Below are 22,429 nucleotides of genomic sequence, written 5' to 3' on the forward strand. Positions count from 1 at the left end.
GGTTCAATGGAGGCTGTCTTGTTCTCACATGTGTGGAGGAAAAATGGACTAAGGCCTAAACTTTGGTCAAGTGAACTGTATGTAGGGTCAGGTGAACTGTATGTGTGACCTGGAGCAAAGGGGGGAGGTAAAAAGGAGAAGGGTAGACAGAAATCATAAAAGCAGAACTAACTGTAGAAATTATAAAAGTAGAATTAACCTTTGTAACAGATTATGATTAATAGATGTCAGGTGACAGAGCAAGAAACTGCAAAGGGCAAACTAAGAATAACAAGAAAGCTTGCTATGCTATATTCCCTTGATATTGTATTCCAAATATGGCAATAATGCTGATAAAAAAGTATGTATTATTAATTGTGGTTTTGTCCTATAAACACTCCTGTATTTTATCTGTCGGGTGGGTGTTCGGCTGCCTTATGCATGCATGTTTGATTGATCAATAAAGGAGCCTCAGGCTGTCTGATCCAAAATCAACCGTGTGGTAAATTTTCCACAATACATGGAATAATCTGTAATATCCCCAGGAGGGGAAAGTTTTGCTATTTTGTAGTATTCTAAGATGCATCCCAAAACCCACTTAGAAGTCCTCTGTGAGGATAATGCTTTTCCACGTTATCTTTCTGCTATGGCAACAAAGAGTCTTGGATGGGTTTGGTTTGATTCTTTGTAGGTAGAACGCCAGAGTGCATTTGACATTGAGGGAGTGAAGTCTCCTGTTTTTGGAAGAAGCATGGGGTTTTGGAAAAATACAGGTAAGTGTATTGACTGATTGGTATGGAACTCAGAAAAAATCATGAGGAGAAATTTAGGGTGTAACCTAAGGGAGCCCTTCTCTTTGTGAAATATTGTATAAGGAATATTTGCCTTTATGGCTCCTACCTCAATGATCCTTCAAGCTGAGGTGATTGCCACTAAGAATGCCACCTTCATGGACTGGTGGATCATAGCACATGTTGCCATAGGTTCAAAGGGTTGACCTGTGAGTGTTGACAGGAAAAGGTTAAGGTCGCATTGAGGCGTAGGTTTAATGACCAATGAGAAGGTCCTGATCAAGCCCTTCATAAACTGCACAGTAGCCAGATGTGTAAAGACAGAACATCCCTCCACTGGAGGGAAGAAGGCATTAATTGCTGCTAGGTGTACCTGCAGTGAGCTAAGGGCCAGAGCTGAAGTCTTTAATGAAAGGAGATAGTCTAGGATAACCGGAATGCCCACTGTATCAAATGAATGTTACTGACCTTCAGGGCCAGCTGCCAAAAAAAAAAAAAAAGCCGCGATCGCAATCTGCGGCAGCAATTTGACAGAAGGTCCTTCGCTCCGAGCGGGAGTGAGGGACCGTCCGCCGAATTGCTGCCGAATAGCTGGACCTGCCGCCCCTCTCTGGAGTGGCCGCCCCAAGCACCTGCTTGCCAAGCTGGTGCCTGGAGCCGGCCCTGCTGACCTTGTTCCTAGGCTGAAAAGTGCCACCATGTAGCCTGGTAGCAGGCTCTGGTAGAATCTTTTCTACTTTGGTTAAGGATTTTCTGAATAGGGATAGAGAATGAACATTCTATTTCTGACACCCATCCAAATGCCAGGCCATGAGGTGGAGTCAGCCTGGATTGGGTTGCTTGATTTCCCCCCTATTTGGCTTAGGAGATCTTGAAATGGGTGGATCCTGATTGGTAGGCATGAGGACATCGTTAGTAGTTCCGTGAACCAGAGATCTCTGGACCAGTAGCGTGCTAGGAGGATTATGGTGGCTTTGTCATGCTGTACAACTTGTGATAGCAGGGGGAAGGGAGGATAGGCATATCTGAGGTCATCCCATCAAGAGAACACTGTCCTGGGAATCATGGTATCTGGTTCCCCTGGAGCAATAGATGGGAAGCTTTCTGTTTGGCTGGGAAGCAGTGAGATCCCAAAGCAGTGTATTCCATTGTGCAGATATGTTGGTTAGAATTCTGTCATGGATCTTCCATTCGTGGTCTGCTTCTGCTTAACCTGTCTGCCAGGGAGTTGTGAACACCCAGGAGGTATGTTTCATAATGTGGTTTCTGATGTACCAGTTCCAAAGTCTGATTGCTTCCAGGCTGGGGGGGACGAGATTTTGTCCCTCCGTGTTTGTTTATATAGACCACTGTGGTGATACTGTCTGATATTATCTGTACATGGAGTGAGTGTTTGAGGAAGAACATAATAATGACCGTACTGGGTCAGACCAAAGGTCCATCCAGCCCAGTATCCTGTCTGCTGACAGTGGCCAATGCCAGGTGCCCCAGAGGGAGTGAACCTAACACGTAATGATCAAGTGATCTCTCTCCTGCCATCCATCTCCACCCTCTGACAAACAGAGGCTAGGGACACCATTCTTTACCCATCCTGGTTAATAGCCATTAATGGACTTAACCTCCATGAATTTATCCAGTTCTCTTTTAAACGCTGTTATAGTCCTAGCCTTCACAACCTCCTCAGGCAAGGAGTGCCACAGGTTAACTGTGCGCTGTATGAAGAACTTTCTTTTATTTGTTTTAAACCTGCTGTCCATTAATTTCATTTGGTGGCCCCTAGTTCTTATATTATGGGAACAAGTAAATAACTTTTCCTTATTCACTTTCTCCACACCACTCATGATTTTATATACCTCTATCATATCCCCCCCTTAGTCTCCTCTTTTCCAAGCTGAAAAGTCCTAGCCTCTTTAATCTCTCCTCATATGGGACCCGTTCCAACCCCCTAATCATTTTAGTTGCCCTTCTCTGAACCTTTTCTAATGCCAGCAGTGGTGAGCTGGAGCCAGTTCGCAAGAACCTGTTGTTAAATTTAGAACCGGTTGTAAAGGGGCCGGCGAGTGGGCAAACTCCGGTCCACCGGCCACATCCGGCCCACGGGACCATCCAGTCCGGCCCGCCTAAGCTCCCAGCTGGGGAGGCTCCCCTGGCCCCTCCCCCGCTCCCCCCCCCCCCCCCCGGTCGCAGAGCCCCAGCGCGCCGCACTGCCAGCCCCAGAGCTCTGGGCAGCTCCTACCGCTTTGAGCAGCATGGTAAGGGGGCCAGGGCTAGGAGGAGGGGTTGGATAAGGGGCAGGGAGCGGTTGGAGGGGGCAGAGGTTCTGGGGGGGGGTGGTCAGGGGACGGAGGGGGTTGGGTAGGCGTGGGAGTTCCGGGGGTCTGTCGGGGTGGTGGTGGATGGGGTTGGGGCAGTCAGGGGACAGGGAGTGGGGCGAGTTGGGTAGGGGGTGGGGTCCTGGGGGGCAGTTAGGTGAGGAGGTCTCGGGAGGGGGTGGTCAGGGGATAAGGAGTGGGGACGGGGGCAGGTTGATGGGTTGCGGGTTCCAAGGGGGGCAGTTGGGGGCCGGAAGTGGGTACTCACTGCGCGGTTCCTTACCAGGTCTTCGGCAGCACTTCGGTGGGGGGGGGGGGTCTTCACTTGCTCTGGGTGAAGGACTCGCCACCAAAATCCCGGAGCAAGTGAAGGCCACCCTCCACCCCCCCGCCGCCGAAGTGCCGCCGAAGACCCGGTAGGGAACCGGTTATTAGGATTTTGGGAGCTCATCACTGAATGCCAGTATATCTTTTTTGAGATGAGGAGACCACATCTATACGCAGTATTCAAAATGTGGGCGTACCATTGATTTATATAAGGGCAATAAGATATTCTCCATCTTATTCTCTATCCCTTTTTTAATGATTCCTAACATCCTGTTTGCTTTTTTGACCGCCTCTGCACACTGCGTGGACATCTTCAGAGAACTATCCACGATGACTCCAAGATCTCTTTCCTGATTAGTTGTAGCTAAATTAGCCCCATCATATTGTATGTATAGTTGGGGTTATTTTTTCTAATGTGCATTACTTTACATTTATCCACATTAACATTCATTTGCAATTTTGTTGCCCAAACACTTAGTTTTCTGAGATCTTTCTGAAGTTCTTCAGTCTGTCATTCATTCCGGCAACCAGGCCTTGCATTTCTTTGTTGCACTGTTTGCATTTTGCACGCATGCCTGTCTTACTCACAGGTAGAGAAACTTCATTAAAATATTCCCAAACTGGGTCTCTTTTAGGCCTGCTGCCATTATAGGTTTTCCCTTCTAGTAAGAGAATGGTATGGTACATCTCAAATCAATGAAGGCTACACTCAGAAAGACCTCAACACTTCTGGAATATGCTGCTCAAACAGTTTCACTTTTGTTTCTACTGCCTGTCCCTCCCTTCTCACATATATTTCGAGACTTCTTCTCCTTGTCCAGATCTATTCCGCCCCCAACAATTGACTCTATGTACACAAATTTGCAGAGGGACAATAGGGTTGAGGTCTGTTATTTCTCACCTCTATATATTATTTATTTAAAAACATTTTTGCTGTTAACAAGCATGTTATCTCTGGAGACACAAATCCAGAGTTTGAGAACTGCAAAACTAAACATGTCTAATGGTATCTTCTAGAATCTAGACTGAGCACTGAGTCACATTGGGTAGATAGAAAGCTTAACCTAAATAAGCTATACAGAAGCCCCTGGAATCCCATAAGATTGGGTCTCTAATTTACATACAGGCTGTATGTTTTATGAGAGTGAAGTAGGCAGCATAGGTGGGCAAAAATCCACCCATTAACCCAGAGCCCGGGCATGGGGCTGCCATGCTGACTCCCCTTCCCAGGACCACTATTCCACTCTGTGGTCATAGCAGCAGCCCTCCTGTGTCACATGCATAGATTACTTTGGGCCAGTGGATCCATGTAATCACAGATCTCATGGCTGGCTAAACACAACAATTGCTTCTTTTTTGCTAGTCTATGTGAGAAAACTTGGAAAAAGTGCCTCCATGATAGAGACAGTAGGGAGAATCCACTGTGCAGCAGACACACCACAGGGCATCGGTGGTGCAGAGGTGGGGGTTTGGGTCTTCCTGGCACCAGGGTGAAATTCACGAAGAGTAAGGTCTGGGCCTGAAGAAAGCATAAATTTGTTCCACACCTCCCTATTTAGTTACACAGTGATAGCTGTCATGCAGCTGTCTGCCTGTCTCAATATGTGCCCTTTCCATTCTGTGTTAGTGACTAGGGAAAGCTATGTGCTCTGAGTTGCACAGTAAAGTAAGGTTTCAGAGTAGCAGCCGTGTTAGTCTGTATTCCACTTTATATGCACCCGAAGAAGTGGGCAGTAGCCCACGAAAGCTTATGCTCTAATAAATTTGTTAGTCTCTAAGGTGCCACAAGTACTCCTGTTCTTTTTACAGTAAAGTAAGCATTTATGGGTTTTTTAAAATTTAATTTTTCACCCCAACCCAATAACAGACTTTACTCTGAGGAGAAAAAATGAAAAGGAGGGGGAGAAATATACTTGGCTCTTCAAGGTAAGAACTTTTAAAGAATAAATATAGACAACTATTTGTAATACAGTTCAATGTTTACACCCACCAATTACTGTAACAATAATATTTTGCACTTATAATTAATTCCCATTGCTGCAAATACTTATGAATGAGGTTATTGTTATACATGTAAATAGTGCAAATGGGTTCAGTGGGAGAAATCAGGTGTGTAAAGTTAAACATGTGTGTATGTTTGCAAGACTGAGGCCAGTCAATATGTAAATTTGAAAGAAAGTTTTAAAAATAAAATTATAAGCTACTTAGATACTGACTTTAATGGGAGTTGAAGATACTCAGCATCTTATCGGGTAAAATTTGAAGTGCCTGATCCCACCCCACTGAAGTAAATGGAAGCTCTCTCATTTAGGATCAAACATTTATTACAAAACCTTAGTGTAAAAAAAAAAAAAAAAAAAAAAAAAAAAAGTGCCCCTCAATGAGGTTACTTCCTGTGGTATTACTGAGTTTTACAACCTCCTAGTACTATACAGTGAAACTCAGAGCTTGTCTACACCATTGCACGGGGTCGATGTAAGATACGCAACTTCAGCTACGTAAATAGCGTAGCTGAAGTCGACTTACGTAGATTTACTTACCGTGGGTGTCTTCACTGCGGTAAGTCGATCACTAACGCTCTCCCGTTGACTCTGCCTGCACTTCTCGTTCTGGTGGAGTACCGGAGTCAACGGAAGAGCGCTCAGTATAGACGCGATAAATCTACCCCCGCTGGATCGATTGCTGCCCGCCGATCCGGCGGGTAGTGTAGACATGCCCTCGGTAGTAATGCAGCTAGATCTTTCATTCTTCCATTGAATACTATCTAGAGCTGGTCAAAGTTTTTTTTCAATATTAAAAATGTTCATGAAAAATTGTTTTTCAAAATGTGTCATGACATTATCAAAAATAATTTATCATTTGCCATTTTCAAAATAAGAAGTTTAATGATTTTTTAAAAAATTAATTAAAAAACCCACCCTGTGACTAAATTGACACATTCTTAAGTATTAAATATTTTAAAAACAATAGAAGATAAATGAAAAATTCCAATTAAAAATGTTTTAAATTCCCTACTATACACCCCATTTTTTCAACCAATCCAAGTGGTATATTTTACAACCTATTGTATTCAATTGTGCAATTCCAAAATTCTCTCGTCTTTTTTTCCTCCTTCTTAAATAAAAGCAAAGGAATCCAATGAAAAAAATCTACAGTAATGCAATACAAATGTTTCATATTTGATCACACAAGTTAGGAGAAGCAAAATTTAAGGTTTCCATAGCAACATTATCTCTGCCACATTGCACACACTGCACATTAAATAACACATTGAACTGTAACTGAAAAGACTATATAAGTATAATGTGGGAGACTTACCATTGCTATGGAAACCTTAATTTTGTATTTCTGAACTTGTTAAAGTTGCATTAGAGTGTTTTTAATACTATATCACATGACCCTTGCTGCTCAACAGATGCTCAGATGCAGCAGTGCTGGATGCATTACCCTCAAATACTAGACAGTGAATCATATCCTTTACACACTGTGCACTCTGACACTTCTCTTAAAAAGAAGGAAGACTTCTAATTATTTCCCTCCTCTTTGCACAATTCCTCTGTGTATTATAGCCAATAATCATATTAAACACATTTAGTTCTCTTGCCTTTCTTCAGGAATCCATTCTCGCTAAAGCCTTTATGAGCCTAGCAGTTTTCCCCTCTATCTTTCCATAGTAGAGGGCTGGAAATTGCTGTAGTATTCTGGGAGTGGACCTGTTCTGTGTATAAAGAAGAAACATCTCTCTAGTTGGAAACTTAATTCGCCTAGTTATAGAATATATTGTATGATTACATTTTCTTTAATAACTATAGTGTTACACTGAATACTAATTCCTTTAAGAATTTATATAACCAGGTCTTTTCCACTTTACTACCGTTCAGCCACTTGTACACTGCTGCAAACTGCATTATATTACTCCTGTGAATAAGTGTTTGGAGGACCACAGTTCTGCGATGATATTTCTTTGTAGCTGAGGAAGACAACTAGTAATAAATGCCTTTGAAAGCTGCTCTTGTACTAATGCCAGAAAAGGCACGAAGAGGGACTTCAGGCCTACAAAAAAGAGAATGTTTACATCTGAGTCGGTGGGCTATCATACTTTTTCTCCCCTATTGCTTCCCCCTTCGGCATTCCCCCTCATTTTCTGTGAGCTACAGAGTAAAGTTCTTACATTGAGGAGAAATCCAGTAAATCCCTACGTGGTTTATTTTTTAATATCTTGTCTTCAAAAACAGTCCAAATTTTAACTTTTTAAAAAGCATTTGAAGGGTGACTCGAGTCAGCTGATTCAGGTTGCAGGGTTTAGGTTAAGAGGCTGTTTAACTGCAGTGGAGACATTTGGGCTCGGGATGGAGCCCAGGCTCTGGGATCTCAAGAGGGGGGAAGAGTCTCAGAGCTCAGGCTCCAGTCCGAGCCCAAACATCTACACCACAATTAAACAGCCCCTTAACCCGAGCCCTGCATGCCCAAGTCAGTTGAGATGGGCCAGCCCTGGGTTTTTAATTGCAGTGTAGATATACCCATAGGAGCTAAACCCAACTGAGTGGTCTGCCAAAGATATAAGCACCCCGAGGCCAACAAGGAATTCCATTTGCAAGGAAAAGATTAAAGTTGGAAGCAGGCATTTGAGGCCAGTTTATGGGCAATACATATGCAACTCCACAGGAACTAAATAAAGTGCTACTATCAATCACACTGGCAAAAGAATCAATTAGTTTAGGAGTTGAGGGGTCAGTGTAGCCAGTGCAAGCAGTATGAAATTGTTCTATCATGAAAGAACAAAAAAAGTGTTAGGTACAATAGAAGTAGGAAGCTTACCAAACAGTCAGTGGGGCCACTGGACGATCGAGGTGCTAAAGGAACACTCAAGGAAAATAAGGCCATTGCAGAGAAGCTAAATGAATTCTTTGCATCGGTCTTCACTGCAGAGGATGTGGGGGAGATTCCCACACCTGAGTGATTATTTTTAGGTGATAAATCTGAGGAAATGTCCCAGACTGAGGTGTCAATAGATGAAATTTTGGAATAAACTGATGAACTAAACAATAAGAAGTCACCAGGATCAGATGGTATTCACTGAAGAGTTCTGAAGGAACTAAAATATGAGATTGCAGAACTATTAACTTTGGTATGTAAATTATCGCTTAAATCAGCCCCTACACCAGGTCACTGGAGGTTAACTAATAGAATACCTATTTTTTCAAAAGGCTCCAGAGACAATCCTGGCAATTATAGGCCAGTAAGCTTAACTTCAGTACCAGGCAAACAGGTTGAAACTACAGTAAAGAACACAGTTATCAGAGACATAAATAAACATGATATGTTCGGGAAAAGTCAACATGGCTTTTGTAAACAGAAATCATGCCTCACCAATCTTACTAGCATTCTTTGAGTGAGTCAACAAGCATGTGAACAAGGGTGATCCAGTCAATATAGTGCACTTGAACTTTCAGAAAGCCTTTGATCTGTACTGGGACCTGTGCTATTCAACATATTCATAAATGATCTGGGAAAGGGGAAGAACAGTGAGGTGGCAACATTTGCAGACAATATAAAATTACTAAAGATAGGTTCAAAACTGACTGCAAAGTGTTACAAAAGGATCTCACTAAACTGGGTGACAAAATGACAGATGAAATTCAATGCTGGTAAATGCAAAGTAACACATATCGAAAAACATAATCCCAACTATATACAAAATGAGGGGAGCATAAATTAGTTGTTACCATTCAAGAAAGATGTTGGAGACATTGTGGATAGTTCTCTGAAACCATACACTCAATGGGCAATGGCTGGCAGAAAAGCTAACAGAATGTTAGGAACCATTAGGAAAGAGAGAGATAAGAAGACAGAAAGTATCTTAGTACAGCTATATAAATCCATGGTATACCCACACCTTGAACAGTGTGTGCAGTTCTCGTTGCCCCCATCTCAAAAAAGATATATAAGTATTGGAAAAGTTGCAGAGGATAACGAAAATGATTAGGACAAATCAAACAGCTTCCATGTGAGGAGAGATTAAAAAGAATGGGACTGTTCAGCTTAGAAAAGATGACTAAGGGGTGGGGATATGACAGAGATCTATAAAATCATGAATGATATGGAGGAAGTGAATAGGATGGAAACTTACTGTATATACTCGATCATAAGCCGGTATCCAAGATAAATAAGTAAAAATGGAACATTTTTATGACCCGTTCATAAGCCGACCCTATAATTCAGGGGTCGGGAAACTTTGGCTCCCGGGCCATCAGGATAAACTGCTGGCGGGCCAAGATGGTTTGTTTACCTCGAGCATCCACAGGCACAGAGGTAAACCTAAGTAAATAAAGTGTCCCGGCGCGCCAGATGCTTACCCTGACAGGCTGGGACAGCAACTGGTGGGGAAATTTTGAGGGGGCAGAAGCTGTGGGTCAGGGGAGTAATCTTTGTGACCACCGCCCATAGGACCCCATCCCTAGCCCAGGACCCCCACACTCTCCCCATCCCATCCCTTCCCACCTTACCTGGAGAGGGCCAGGGGAGGATGTCTCTGGCCTGACTGGAGATGCTCTGGCAGGCTGGGTAGCGCGGCCGCAGCCTGTTCCGCCGGGCCAGACCGGGCGGCGCGGCCACAGCATGTTCAAGCAGGCTGGGATGGGCAGCACGGCCGCAGTGTGTTCCGGCGGGCCGGGCGGCGCGGCCACAGCCTGCTCTGGGGGTGGAGCCGAGCAGCACGGCTGCAGCCTGCCAGCCCCGGAGCCGCAGCTGCTTCGGAGGCTGGGGGGGAGAGCAGCATGGCCAGAAGTGGAGATGCTCTGCTGGCTGTGCTGCCTCTCCTTGCTCCCTCTGTTGGGGGGAGGGGCTTTGTCCCACCTCTCCCTCTCTATACCCGTTCATAAGCCGACCCCCTTCTCTGGTGCTTCCCTTTTTTACTAAAAGAATTCGGCTTATGAACGAGTATATATGGTAATTTTCAAGCTGTCAGAGTCCCTTTAAACTTCTCCACCAGGCCATTGGTTTATGGGCAATACGCTGAGATTCAAATTGACTTAAATTTTGAGGAAGTTCGAAATCTTCTGCATTAAGTGAAACAAAGTTAGTTCCTTGGTAAGTAAGAACATCAGTGGGTAAGCCAGCAGGACAGGAGAATTGTATTAATTCTTTGGCTTGGCTTGGGCAGTACTTACAAGGGCAGCTAACTACTGCAAGGCTTCATAGCTGTACGGAGGCTACGCAGTTCTGATGTCACCCGTTTTCTGCCTGTGTACCTACATCCCATATAATCACACTGAATAACCAGGCACATGCAACTAATGGACCCCAGTGTTCTATGCTGAAAATAAATTATTGGTGAGAGAAATGGACTTTCCTTGGCCTCATAATATGACTTCCTTAGACACTGCAGCTGATGACTCCTTGTGAGAAGCAGAAGTGCATCCAGGGCTCTCTTTGGTACTCCATTGCTCTTCTCGTACCAACTCTGATGGCTCTTCTTACTACCTGGTATTTAGCTTCACCATTCTCACTATATGGCAAGGAGAGTTGCTAATTAATCAGTCATTGTGTAGTTTTCAGTCACCTGGGCCAGGGGTGGCAGAGCCTGCCCAAAAGTGGGGGGGCTAGGGCCCCTCGCCCCTCCTCTTCTGCCTGAGGCCCCGCCCCCAGCCAAGTTGGAAGCCGGAGCAGGCTGAGAGCCACGGACCCAGGGCAGAAGGGTCCGCAGCTCCCCACAGCTGCCCATGCGGCTCTTACCATAGCCAGACTGCGGCCCCCCAGCCGGAGCCAGGTCCGGGTAAGAGATGCATGTGGCGTGTAGGCAGCTGTGGGGAGCTGCTTCTTGCCCTGGGCGGGGGGGAGGAGCCCCGCGGGGCAGAGACACAGGCCGGGGGCTGCTCTCTATTCCCCCCACTCCGGGCAGGTGGAGAGGCTGTGGCGCCAAAAAGTGGGAGGGCCATGGCCCCCTCACCGCCCCCTTCTGGTGTCCCTGACCCAGGCTGCATCTGCCTGACTGACTGGATTTTACTAGCAAATCCAACTTTACACACGTGACAGATATGAACACAGGCCTAGCTTGAAACTATGTATTTCACTTTATAAATGTTACCTCTCTGAGCCAGGGATTGTATGCTGGCTAGTTGGTGAGGATTACTGAGCTCTGCCCAGGAACTAAAATGGAGAAGTTTAAAGGGACTCTGACAGCTTGAAAATTAAATTTCCATCTGAAAGTTCTGTACACACTCTTATTACTAGTAACACTTAAGATTACGGTTGTCGATTAATTGCAGTTAACTCATGCGATTAACTCAAAAAAATTCAAGTGGAGAGGTGATGGTTCTTGGGGCACTGTAGCGGGCCAGTTACCCTGCTCCTAGGGGAAAAGGTTAAAGGCAACTCAAGTACGCTGATTGGGGAGGCAGCCATAGCTGGCCCTGATATAAGGGCTAAGGGAGGAACTGGGTCAGTCTCACTCCAGCTGGGAGCAGGAAGGACTTAGCTGCCTGGGAGTACGGGATACCTGGCACAGAGCAATGCTGGGGAAAGGCAAGAGGAGCTGGGGCGCTCCAGCCTAGCAACTCCCCAAGCTGAGGCCTTGGTTAAGGCCTAAGCAGGTACTGGGGCTACAGAGGTGCAGCCTGGGGATAGGCAGAGGCAGCAGCAGCTGGTCCAACCCCCTTGCCAGTGATGAGCGGCCATTACAGACTGCAGTCTGCCCCAGAGAAAGGGGCTAGATGATGACTGGCAGTAGCCACTGAGGCAAGGAGGGCATAGGGATGAGGGGGTTCCCCTAGGAGGGGAGACCCAAAGTGTGGGAGTACTGCTGGGGGGCAGAACCCCAAGGTAAAGGGCACTGGGGTCTGGGACGGACATGGGGGCCTGAGGCAGGTAAGACACCAGCCAGCAGGGGGTGCTCTGAGTGCTGGAATCAAGCTAATTCCTGGATGACCAGCAGGAGGCACTGCACCAGTGAGTCAGCTGTGCTACAGGCACTCAGGACTGAGAGTCACTTTGTTATCCCCTGCCTCTCCCGAGAGGTAACCTTCCCCATGATGGCTGGGTGTTAGGTTCCTAACACCACCAGCCTGTCAGCCACTCAAGTACTTCTCTGGATAACGCCAGCCCTGTTTCACCTTGCAGGTTAACAATAGGTGCACCTGAGTCTCTTTGAAGTGTTCCCCTGGGATATCCAGCCCCTCACACTGTCTGCTCACAGAAATCCCAGATCTACTATTCCTGTACCCAAGTTTACTCTTACTCCTGTATATCACACAAAACTTGTAATAGAACAAAAGAAGATTTGTTTAAGGAAAAAACAGAGATTCAACTCACAACAAGAGTGATGGAAACAAATGGTTACAATACAAAACAATAAAACGCAAATGTGGGCCTACACTTAATATATCACGTTCTCACACACGAAGTTTGGACTATTGCAGAGCTGTCTGGCTTCACAGGAACCGGGATCTAATTTTTCATGAAAATGCCTCTGTACCTCAAAAGGTCTGCTCAGTGAGTGGATACAGAGTGTCTCTGCCTTCAGTATTATACAGAAACAGTCTTTTGTCAGTATTCATAGGGTGATTTCCTATCTGTTGTAATGTTCCTTTTTCACCTCTAAGTGGTTTTGATTGTTTGCAGCTGATTGGTAAGCTTAAGTAGGTGCTTAGATCTTTTATTGTTTTATTATACATTTTATCTATAATGTTTTAAGACAGAAACATTGTGCTCTGCATATGGCTGTCCGGTCTCTGGTAAACCATTGTCTTTGCTTATGACAGAAATAAAGAGTGAAACTGCAGGTGCAAAGCTAAGTCACACCTAGTGAGATAATCACAGTAAGTTGCAGGTAGGGTGACCAGATCACCCAAGTCAAATATCGGGACGCGGGGGCGTGGCGGGAGGGGGCAGGGCAAAAAACAACAACAAAAAACACCCTTCCTCCACAAGCGCTGTAGGGAGGCCCGGGAGACACAGGGGAAGCGCGGGGCCAGGGTGAGTGAGAGTCTGGCCTGGCCCCGAGCAGGCAGGACTCAGTCGGGCGGTAGGGAGAGTAGGGGGTGGCCCGTGGGGCCAGGCGGCGGCTGTTCTCCCACCCTGGGCAGTGGGACTCGGGAGCAGCCACTGCTGCAGCTCCCACTGCCGCGGGGGGAGGAAGCGGCCGATGGCCAAGCTCGGCGGCTGCGGCTCTGGTGCCTGGGCCCAAACCCCCCGAGCTTGGGCCTGCTGCAGGGACCTAGCAGCGTGCACGCTGCGCCCAGCCCCTGGCCAGTCATGTCTGGGCTGCTGCCCAGCTGGTGCTATCCTGCGGCAGCCCCGGAGTGGGTGCAGCAGGCCCCAGCACCCCCATCCCGCTCGGGTCCCGCAGGGGAATGAACGGGGCTGGGCTGCCGATGCCTCCGCCCCGGGGCCGCTGCGGGATTGCACCAGCTGGGCAGCAGCCCAGACGTGACTATTCACAGATGTAGCCCTCGGGCCAAAATGTTTGCCCATTCCTGTTTTAATTAACACCTGTTTAACTTACATGACTAATGGTTTGGACAAAGAAAGCCTTTTTTAAGATTCAACACCCTCATCCCTTCTTTTAATGTGTTACAACTCACAGTAAACGTCCCTAAGACTTCCCCAAGCTCCTCCAACAAAACCAGACAAATATTCTTGACATTTATTTCGAAGGTAAAAAGAAAAATGGGGGGGATGGGAAGGGGAAGAGCCATCAGGTATTCTTTATATATCAGAAAGGAGCAAATAAGAGCCCAAATTTATTTTAAATCCTTTATAAGTCACCTTAATGTGTTGAGACCAACTGGGCTCAGCTGAACTTAATTAGCTCCTTGCTGGGCATGCCTACTTGAGGCATAACAGAACCTTTGCTGGGAGACAATCGATAAAACCTAGGCCACTATCTGGCTTGACAGGGCCTCTTCATCGAGGCACTGCCTGGGTGGGGAGTGGCAGGACTATAGGATCCTTGTTAGGGAACACCAAATCACCTGTACACCCTGTCAAACTCTACTTTATTAAGTCCCATGGAATCTGAAATAAGAACAGATGGTTAAAAAAAGCCATTGTTTTCTCTCAATTTACCACCATGTTGGGGCATTCCTTACCCAAGAGTTGATTTCTTACTACATGAAACAAATGCCACTTACTATTTTATTTATCTGATGTTTTTCCATAGTGCCCATCACCACAGTACTCATGTATTGCTGAATCATCAACTCTCCTTAGCCGTTCCTGGTATGTGTCCCGTCCAAGTAATGGCCCAGTCTGACCCCATTTAGCTTGAGATCACAGAACCAGCTTGTACGGCAGCAAGCCACACCGGTTCCCCTTGAAACTTAAGTGACAACACTAGTCTCATAAATATTAATGGTTTTAGTCTTTTCCATTATTATGCTGGTTTAAAATATAAGAAAAACAGAAAATGAGACAGATGGTGTGTGGGACAGAAAGTACAGAAGTGAGAGTGACTGCAGAAATGGAAAATGCCATTGCTAGGAAACATTAAATTTAGTTTGAAAATGAGTCAGGTGCTGGTTGACATTTTCTGGAGATAAGCAGATGCCTGTGCAATTAATCCACATCAGGCTGGAATTCCAGTGAGTATTCACTCTTATTATGTATTTTTGTGAGACAGCCTAAACAGTCTCCTCTCTTCTCCATTTAAGCCTTGTCTACACTAGACAATTAAGTTGGTTTATGTTTGGTCAACATACAGCCACTGCAGTAATTACTGCAGTTTTTCATGTCCACACTACCCTCCTTCTGCCAGTGGTGCACGTCTTCTCCAGGAGAGCTTGCTCCAATTTAAGTAGAGCAGTGTGCAGGGCCATCCCTACCCATACACAAAGTACGCAGCTGTGAAGGGCACCAGGAAATTTGGGCACCAGGAAATTTCTGCATGCTGCTCCAGCTCCTGCCCCGCCACTTCCCCATGGCCCCCACCCCTGCTCCGTCCCAGCCCCACCTCTTCCCACCCCTGCTCCGCCCCCACTCCACCCCTTCCCCAAAGCCTCCGCCCCTGCTCCGACACATCCTCGCCCCCACTCTCCTGAGGATGAAGCAGGGCCAGACCTGCACTCACCGGCAGCAGGAAATGCAACAACCTGGCCCCAGCCATACCACTAGAGAGTGCTGAGGGGCGGTTCCCGCTGCCCCCCCCCCCAGCCCCGCCCCATCTCGTCAGGGGGCTTCCTAGGGCCCCAGAATAGCTAGGGATGCCCCTGGCAGTGTGAGCACTGCTGTCAGTGCGAGCACTGCTGTCAGTGCTGGAGCCCCACTGCCGGGCGCTGATAGACCAGACTGTCAGGACCCAGCAGCAGGGCTCACAGCTGTGAGCTCCATGCGGAGCTGATAGGCCATGTAAGTAATGCAGTGTCTACACAGACACTGCATCACCCTAACTACATCGACCTAAGCTCTACACTGCTCACGGAGGTGGAGTTACTTGGTCAGTGTAGTGGGGGACTTACAGCAGGGGGAGCAACGCTGCAGTGTAGACACTTACAGCTGCCTTACGTCGACCTAACTCTGGAGCGTAAATCTGGCCTTAGTCCTCGTCTTCTAAGGTGCAGGAGCTGGTTCTTTGCCTATATCTGAGGAAGGACCATAGCGGATTCCTGGGCAATGGAGATGGTAAAGGGTTCTGAATGAAACTATTTTCCTCTCTTCTCTCCTTCCAGAGAACTGATGCTACTCCATCACAATCTATAACTGACTGTGTACAGGGGAAGATCCAGAAACAAGCCATAATTTGGGGAATCTACAGAAAGAGAGATTGCATCCTGGAAATCAATTAATCTGAAAAAAAAAAAAAAAAAAAGACTTAGGGATCCTGGTAGATAACCAGCTGAATATGTCTTTCCAGTGTGAGGCTGTGGCCAAAAGGGTAATGACAACTAACTGAAGTTTCCAGATCACAGTCCCTGGTTCTAATGTGGGACTTCAATAACCCTGACGTCTGCTAGGAGAGCAATACAGCAATGCACAGACAATCCAGGAAGTTTTTGGAGAGTGTTGGGGACAACTTCCTGGTACAAGTGCTGGAGGAACCGAATAGGGGCCGTGCTCCTCTTGACTTGCTGCTTACAAACAGGGAAGAATTAGTAGGGGAAGTAGAAGTGGGTGGCAACCTAAGCAGCAGTGACCATGAGATGATTGAGTTCAGGTGGTTTGTTCCTGAACCACCTGACAAAAGAAAGAAAAGAGGGTAGCAAAATATGGACCCTGAACTTCAGAAAAAAAGACTTTGACTCCCTTAGGGAACTGATGGGCAGGATCCCCTAGGAAGCTAATATGATGGGGGAAAGGAGTCCAGGGGAACTGGCTGTATTTTAAAGAAGCCGTATTGAGTGCGCAGGAACAAACCATCCCGAAGTGCAGAAAGAATAGCGAATATGGCAGGCAACCAGCTTGGCTTAACAGTGAAATCTTCGGTGAGCTTAAACTCAAAAAGGAAGCTTACAAGAAGTGGAAATTTGGACAGATGACTAGGGAGGGGTATAAAAATATTGCTCGAGCATGCAAGGGTGTAATCAGGAAGGCCAAGGCCCAATTGGAATGGAAGCTAGCAAGGGATGTTAAGGGTAACAAGCAGGGTTTCTACAGGTATGTTAACAAGAAGGTGGTCAGGAAAAGTGTGGGAACCTTACTGAATGAGGGAGGCAACATAGCGATGGATGATGTGGAAAAAGCTGAAGTACTCAATGCTTTTTTTGCCTTGATCTTCACAGACAAGGTCAGCTCCCAGACTGCTGCATTGGGCAACACATTATGGGGAGGAGGTGAGCAGCCTTCAGTAGTGAAAGAACAGGTTAAGGACTATTTAGAAAAGCTGGACATGCACAAGTCCATAGGTCCAGATGTAATGCATCCAAGGATGCTGAGGGAGTTGGCTGATGTGATTGCAGAGCCACTGGCCATTATCTTTGAAAATTCATGGCGATCGGGGGAGGTCCCAGACAACCGGAAAAAGGCAAATATAGTGCCCATATTTAAAAAAGGGGAGAAAGAGAACCTGGGGAACTACAGACTGGTCAGCATCACTTCAGTCCCCGGCAAAATCATGGAGCAGGTACTCAAGGAATCCATTTTGAAGCACCTGGAGGAGAGGAAGGTGATCAGGAACAGTCAACATGGATTCACCCAGGGCAAGTCATGCCTGACCAATGTGACTGCCTTCTATGAGATAACTGGCTCTGTGGATATGGGGAAAGCGGTGGATGACTTTAGCAAAGCTTTTGATACAGTTTCCCACAGTATTCCTGCCAGCAAGTTAAAAAAGTATGGATTGGATGAATGGACTATTAGGTGGATAGAAAGTTGGATAGACTGTTAAGCTCAACGGGTAGTGATCAACGGCTCAATTTCTAGTTGGCAGCAGGTATCAAGCGGAGTCCCCCAGGGATCGGTCCTGGGGCCAGTTTTGTTCAACATCTTTATTAATGATCTGGATGATGGGATTAATTGCACCCTCAGCAAGTTCACAGATGACACTAAGCTGGGGGGAGAGGTAGATAAGCTGGAAGGTAGGGACAGGATCCACAGTGACCTAGACAAATTGGAGGATTGGGCCAAAAGAAATCTGATGAGATTCAACAAGGACAAGTGCAGAGTCCTTCACTTGGGAAGAAAGAATCCCATGCACTGCTACAGGCTGGGGACCAACTGGCTAAGCAGGAGTTCTGCAGAAAATGACCTGGGGATTACAGTGGATGAGAAGCTGGATATGAGTCAGCAGTGTGCCCTCGTTGCCAACAAGGCCAATGGCATATTGGGCTGTATTAGTAGGAGCATCACCAGCAGATAGAGGGAAGTGATTATTCCCCTCTATTCAACACTGGTGAGGCCACACCTGGAGTATTGCATCCAGTTTTGGTCCCCCCACTACAGAAGGGATGTGGACAAATTGGAGAGAGTCCAGCGGAGGACAACAAAAATGATTAGGGGGCTGAGGCACATGACTTACGAGGAGAGGCTGAGAGAACTGGGCTTGTTTAGTCTGCAGAAGAGAAGAGCGAGGGGGGATTTGATAGCAGCCTTCAACTACCTGAAGGGGGGTTCCAAAGAGGATGGAGCTAGGCTATTCTCAGTGGTGGCAGATGACAAAACAAGAAGCAACGGTCTCAAGTTGCAGTGGGGAAGATCTGGAATGGGTTACCTAGGGAGGTGGTGGACTCTCCATCCTTAGAAGTTTTTAAGGCCTGGCTTGACAAAGGATGATTTAGTTGGTGTTGATCCTGCTTTGAGCAGGGGATTGGAATAGATGACCTCCTGAGGTCTCTTCCAACCCTAATATTTTATGATTCTATGTGTTCTTTGGATGCATCAGCAAAGAAATATCAACTAGAAATAGAGTAGGGATTTGATTGTAAACAGCACTAGAAAGACCATTACCGGAATACTTTGTCCTGTCCCAGTGTCCACACTTCTAAAAGGATGTTGAAAAATTGGGAAGGTTTCCAAGAAGAGCAACAACGATTTGAGAATTTGAAAACCTTCCTTACAATAAGAGATTCAAAGAGCTCAATCTATTTAGCTAACTGAAGGGAAGTTAAGAGGTGACTTAAGCATGGTCTGTACATACTTACATGGGGAGAAAACACCTAATGATAGAGAGCTCTTTAATCTAGCAGACAAAGGCATAACAAGATCCAAGAGTGGGGAAGACGAAGCATAAATTCAAACAGGAAATAAGGCACACATTTTTAGTAATAAAGGTAAATAACCATGAGAATAGCTCACCTAGGATGTGATAGATTCTTCATCACTAGACATTTTTAAATCAAGACAAGAAGTCCTTCTAAAAGATATGCTGTAGTTCAACTACAACTTATTAGGCTTGATGCAGGAATTTCTGGGCAAAATGTTATGGCCTGTGCTGTGCAGGAGGTCAGACTAGATGATCACCATGGTCGCTTCTCTTCTTTAAAAAAAAAAAAAAAAAAATCTAGGAAACCTCCAAAGGGGAGCCTCCACGGTGTGAGAATATGCCCTTCTGGTACTTAGACGAACAGAAGTTGCAGACCCCTGATCAGTTTAAGACCCCTGAACAAGTATATGGTGAATTACTACCTTCAAGATGGAGCAAATTCAGTTGTTGGACTGTCCAGTGGCAGCCTGGCTCAGTTTCAGCAGCTTATCCCTGAATGACATTCCGATTAGCAGCCAACACAGGAACAGGATATTTGGTGTGTTTTCCTCACGGACGCAGAAGCATTTGTGATTAATAGGAAAAATATACATGCTGGAACCCACACTGAGAACAGTTTCCTTCAGATTCAAGGTGGACTTTACCATGGCCCTGATAAATCTCCCCAGGAACAAACTAGGGAAAATAAGGAAGAAGATAAAGAGACTCCTCAGACTTCAAAAAATTCCTCAAAAACTAGGCTCAAGTTCAGGGGTTACTATCTCTACCATTCAGTCAAACCTCCCAAGTCTGGATCCATAACTGGGCCCTCTGAAAATGGAAAGTTAACCTGCCTCACAGTGGTGGTTCATATGACAAAATCTTTAGTGGAAAGTGAATAAGGAAGTCCTATGGTGTCTAAACCACATGAAGATATGGAACAGCAATGTAATCTGTCTGTCTTCCCCAGTGGGACAGTAGAATCAGATGCCAGTCTGTCAGGTTAGAGAGCAAAATGTGAAAAATATAAAAAAGGGGACAATGGTCCCTTAAAGAGTCAAACTGGTACATAAACTCACTGAAGTATAATGACTGGAGTGTTTGCCATCATGATTTTTGCAAACTGAGACAGATTCTGGGTCCTTCTAAAAAAGGGCAATGCAACCCATGTAGGGTATATAAATTGCCTCAGGATGGTCCAAAATCCTAGAAAATGTCCAACATTGCTGGAGGCTTTGGATCTATACTGACTGCTGTGCCAAATCTTGGTTCAGGTCCAGTATATTTCAGAAGTGACTAACCTAATAGCAGACTGTTATTCTTACCCTCAACATGATGCCTGGTGGAAACTCCCCAGTTATTAATACAAGACTTGGGCCCAAGCAGTAGTCGAATTTGCCTCACATCCACTCTACTAATTCAGTGAAACTAGTATAAGTATTCCAGAATTGGAAGAATAAAAACTCTCTTCCCCTTAATAACAAGTAAGCAAACCTTGACTATGCTGCTTTGTCTGGCATAGGATCCTCCTCTCTAAGATAAAGGGAGTGGTAACATTTTCTATTATCAGTTGTGTTCCAACCTCCTTGAATGCCTACTAGAGTAAAAAGGGAAATTGGGCTCTCCTGTCCTCTGGTTAGATCACAATTATCCTTTTGTAAAAACCTCTTCTGCCAGGATCAGCAATTAATTGGATCAGTCAGATCATGTTGCAGGCAATATAGATACTTCCATGTATGAGATACCCTTTGGCCCTGCTTTGGTCATCCATCTAAAGGAGATGTCTCAAGTCAGACAATTAGGCCACAGAAGAGGTCCTGCTTTAACAATGTTATCATCTGTTCTATTCTCCAAATGAAAGCAGCTCTATATCAGCACTGAATATAGAAGCTCAATGCCTTGCCTTAATATTGTGATGTTTGCTGGCAACACACTGTAGGAAAATCAGGACTTAAAGAAAGATATGGAGGTGAAATATTGTATACTGTCACTCCCTAAGTAATTCTGCTTGTATTCTCCAAATCTTAAACACAGAGGATAGCAAACAGAAGCATTCTTATTGATTCACTTCAAGTTCAAGGGATGATTTATCACTTAAACATTAGAGATGACGAATCAGAATCCTGGCGGCCTCAAATGAAGAAGTGCTGCAACTCATAGGAACAGGGACATCACAAGGGAAGAGCCCATTGAGGCGAGAGAGGGACAGTGAGGCATGTATATACACCGTATTTTCTGGAAATGTTCCTTGCCTGATGCTGTGCTACACAACGAAGAAAAGGAAGGCACTGAATATAGAGCCTCCATGTTCTTTAATAAAGAACAGAATTTCCTGCAAGATCCTTTTGCAAAATTCACAATACTGAATCATAAATGAAGTAAATAGACAATCGACTCAATCCTGCAAAATTTTATGCTTGGGAGTAACTTTGCTCATGGGATTGCTCCTGTTGCAGTCAATAGGACTACTCACAAGAGCAAAGTTACTCACAGGTATAAAACTTGCAAGGTTGAGTCCATTGTCTATTTAGCTCATTTATGGAAATCTTCCAGGTACGAGGATTTGAGAGAGAAAGAGGACTGGAAAATGGAAGCATTTTTACTTTGGCTTGCTTTCAATTTTCAAGATCTGCGTGGCTGCTTATACGGTTTTTCAGATGCAATATATATTTTTTTTTTCCTGGTGTTTCCTTTTGCAAGCTGCAGTAACTTTTTTTTCTAATGTTATATTTTGTACATATAATCCCAGTATTCATTTTTTAAAATATGTAAATATTTGTGTAAGCAATAGACTGGAAAGACTTCTTCAATATGCATGCAAAATATTATCCAAATACAGGCACTCAAAGTAGTTCATAGCAGCTTTCAACAAATCATAATCAATTAGTGCGTAAACATCACCCATTTAAAAGTCCATAATTATGTATTAATACAAGCATGTACAATGACCTCATGGAACTGCAGTGTTTACAGACCATTAAGTAAATAACACATGATAAAATTACATTACTGAGTATTTACTCGAACAAGACTAATGTCAAGAACAGAACTGTTAAAAATCTATAGCCTTAATACTGCGGGCAGATCGATACAAGTGAATCCCTGTATCCACTCAAAGAATCGTACTAAAATCAGTAAGGATGTGAACAGGTGTAGGGGTCCAGTTGCTCAAATGAAATTGCAAGATCTGGGCCCAATGTATCCACGTCTCATACACCCAATATTACTTATTAGCTATTGTCTTCTCTCTCTGTTTAGAACAGAAAATTAAACCATAAAATATGTTTGATACCATGAGTCGGATTAGCAAACCATCAACAGACAGGAAAATCAGATGTCAGGACTATAAAACCAGGATAACAATCCATCCACACTTAAAACTGTTTAAAAAAAAATATACAGTGGCACAA

At 45.2% G+C, this 22,429-nt stretch overlaps 1 protein-coding gene across 6 annotated transcripts in view; it reads right to left on the minus strand.

Annotated features, from left to right (window-relative positions):
- Nucleotides 1-22,429, minus strand: part of NCOA7 (nuclear receptor coactivator 7) — a 130,004-nt gene that overhangs the window by 104,414 nt on the left and 3,161 nt on the right. For 2 of the 6 annotated variants that reach the window (XM_054022166.1, XM_054022165.1), the window contains exon 2: nucleotides 880-977. The exons of the other annotated variants lie outside the window; for them this stretch is intronic. The gene's annotated coding sequence lies outside the window, so the exon portion shown is untranslated. The remainder of the gene's footprint in view (nucleotides 1-879; nucleotides 978-22,429) is intronic. 6 annotated transcript variants of the gene reach the window in all.

The sequence above is a fragment of the Malaclemys terrapin genome, chromosome 3 (assembly GCF_027887155.1).
Source record: "Malaclemys terrapin pileata isolate rMalTer1 chromosome 3, rMalTer1.hap1, whole genome shotgun sequence".
Taxonomy (NCBI): domain Eukaryota; kingdom Metazoa; phylum Chordata; order Testudines; family Emydidae; genus Malaclemys; species Malaclemys terrapin.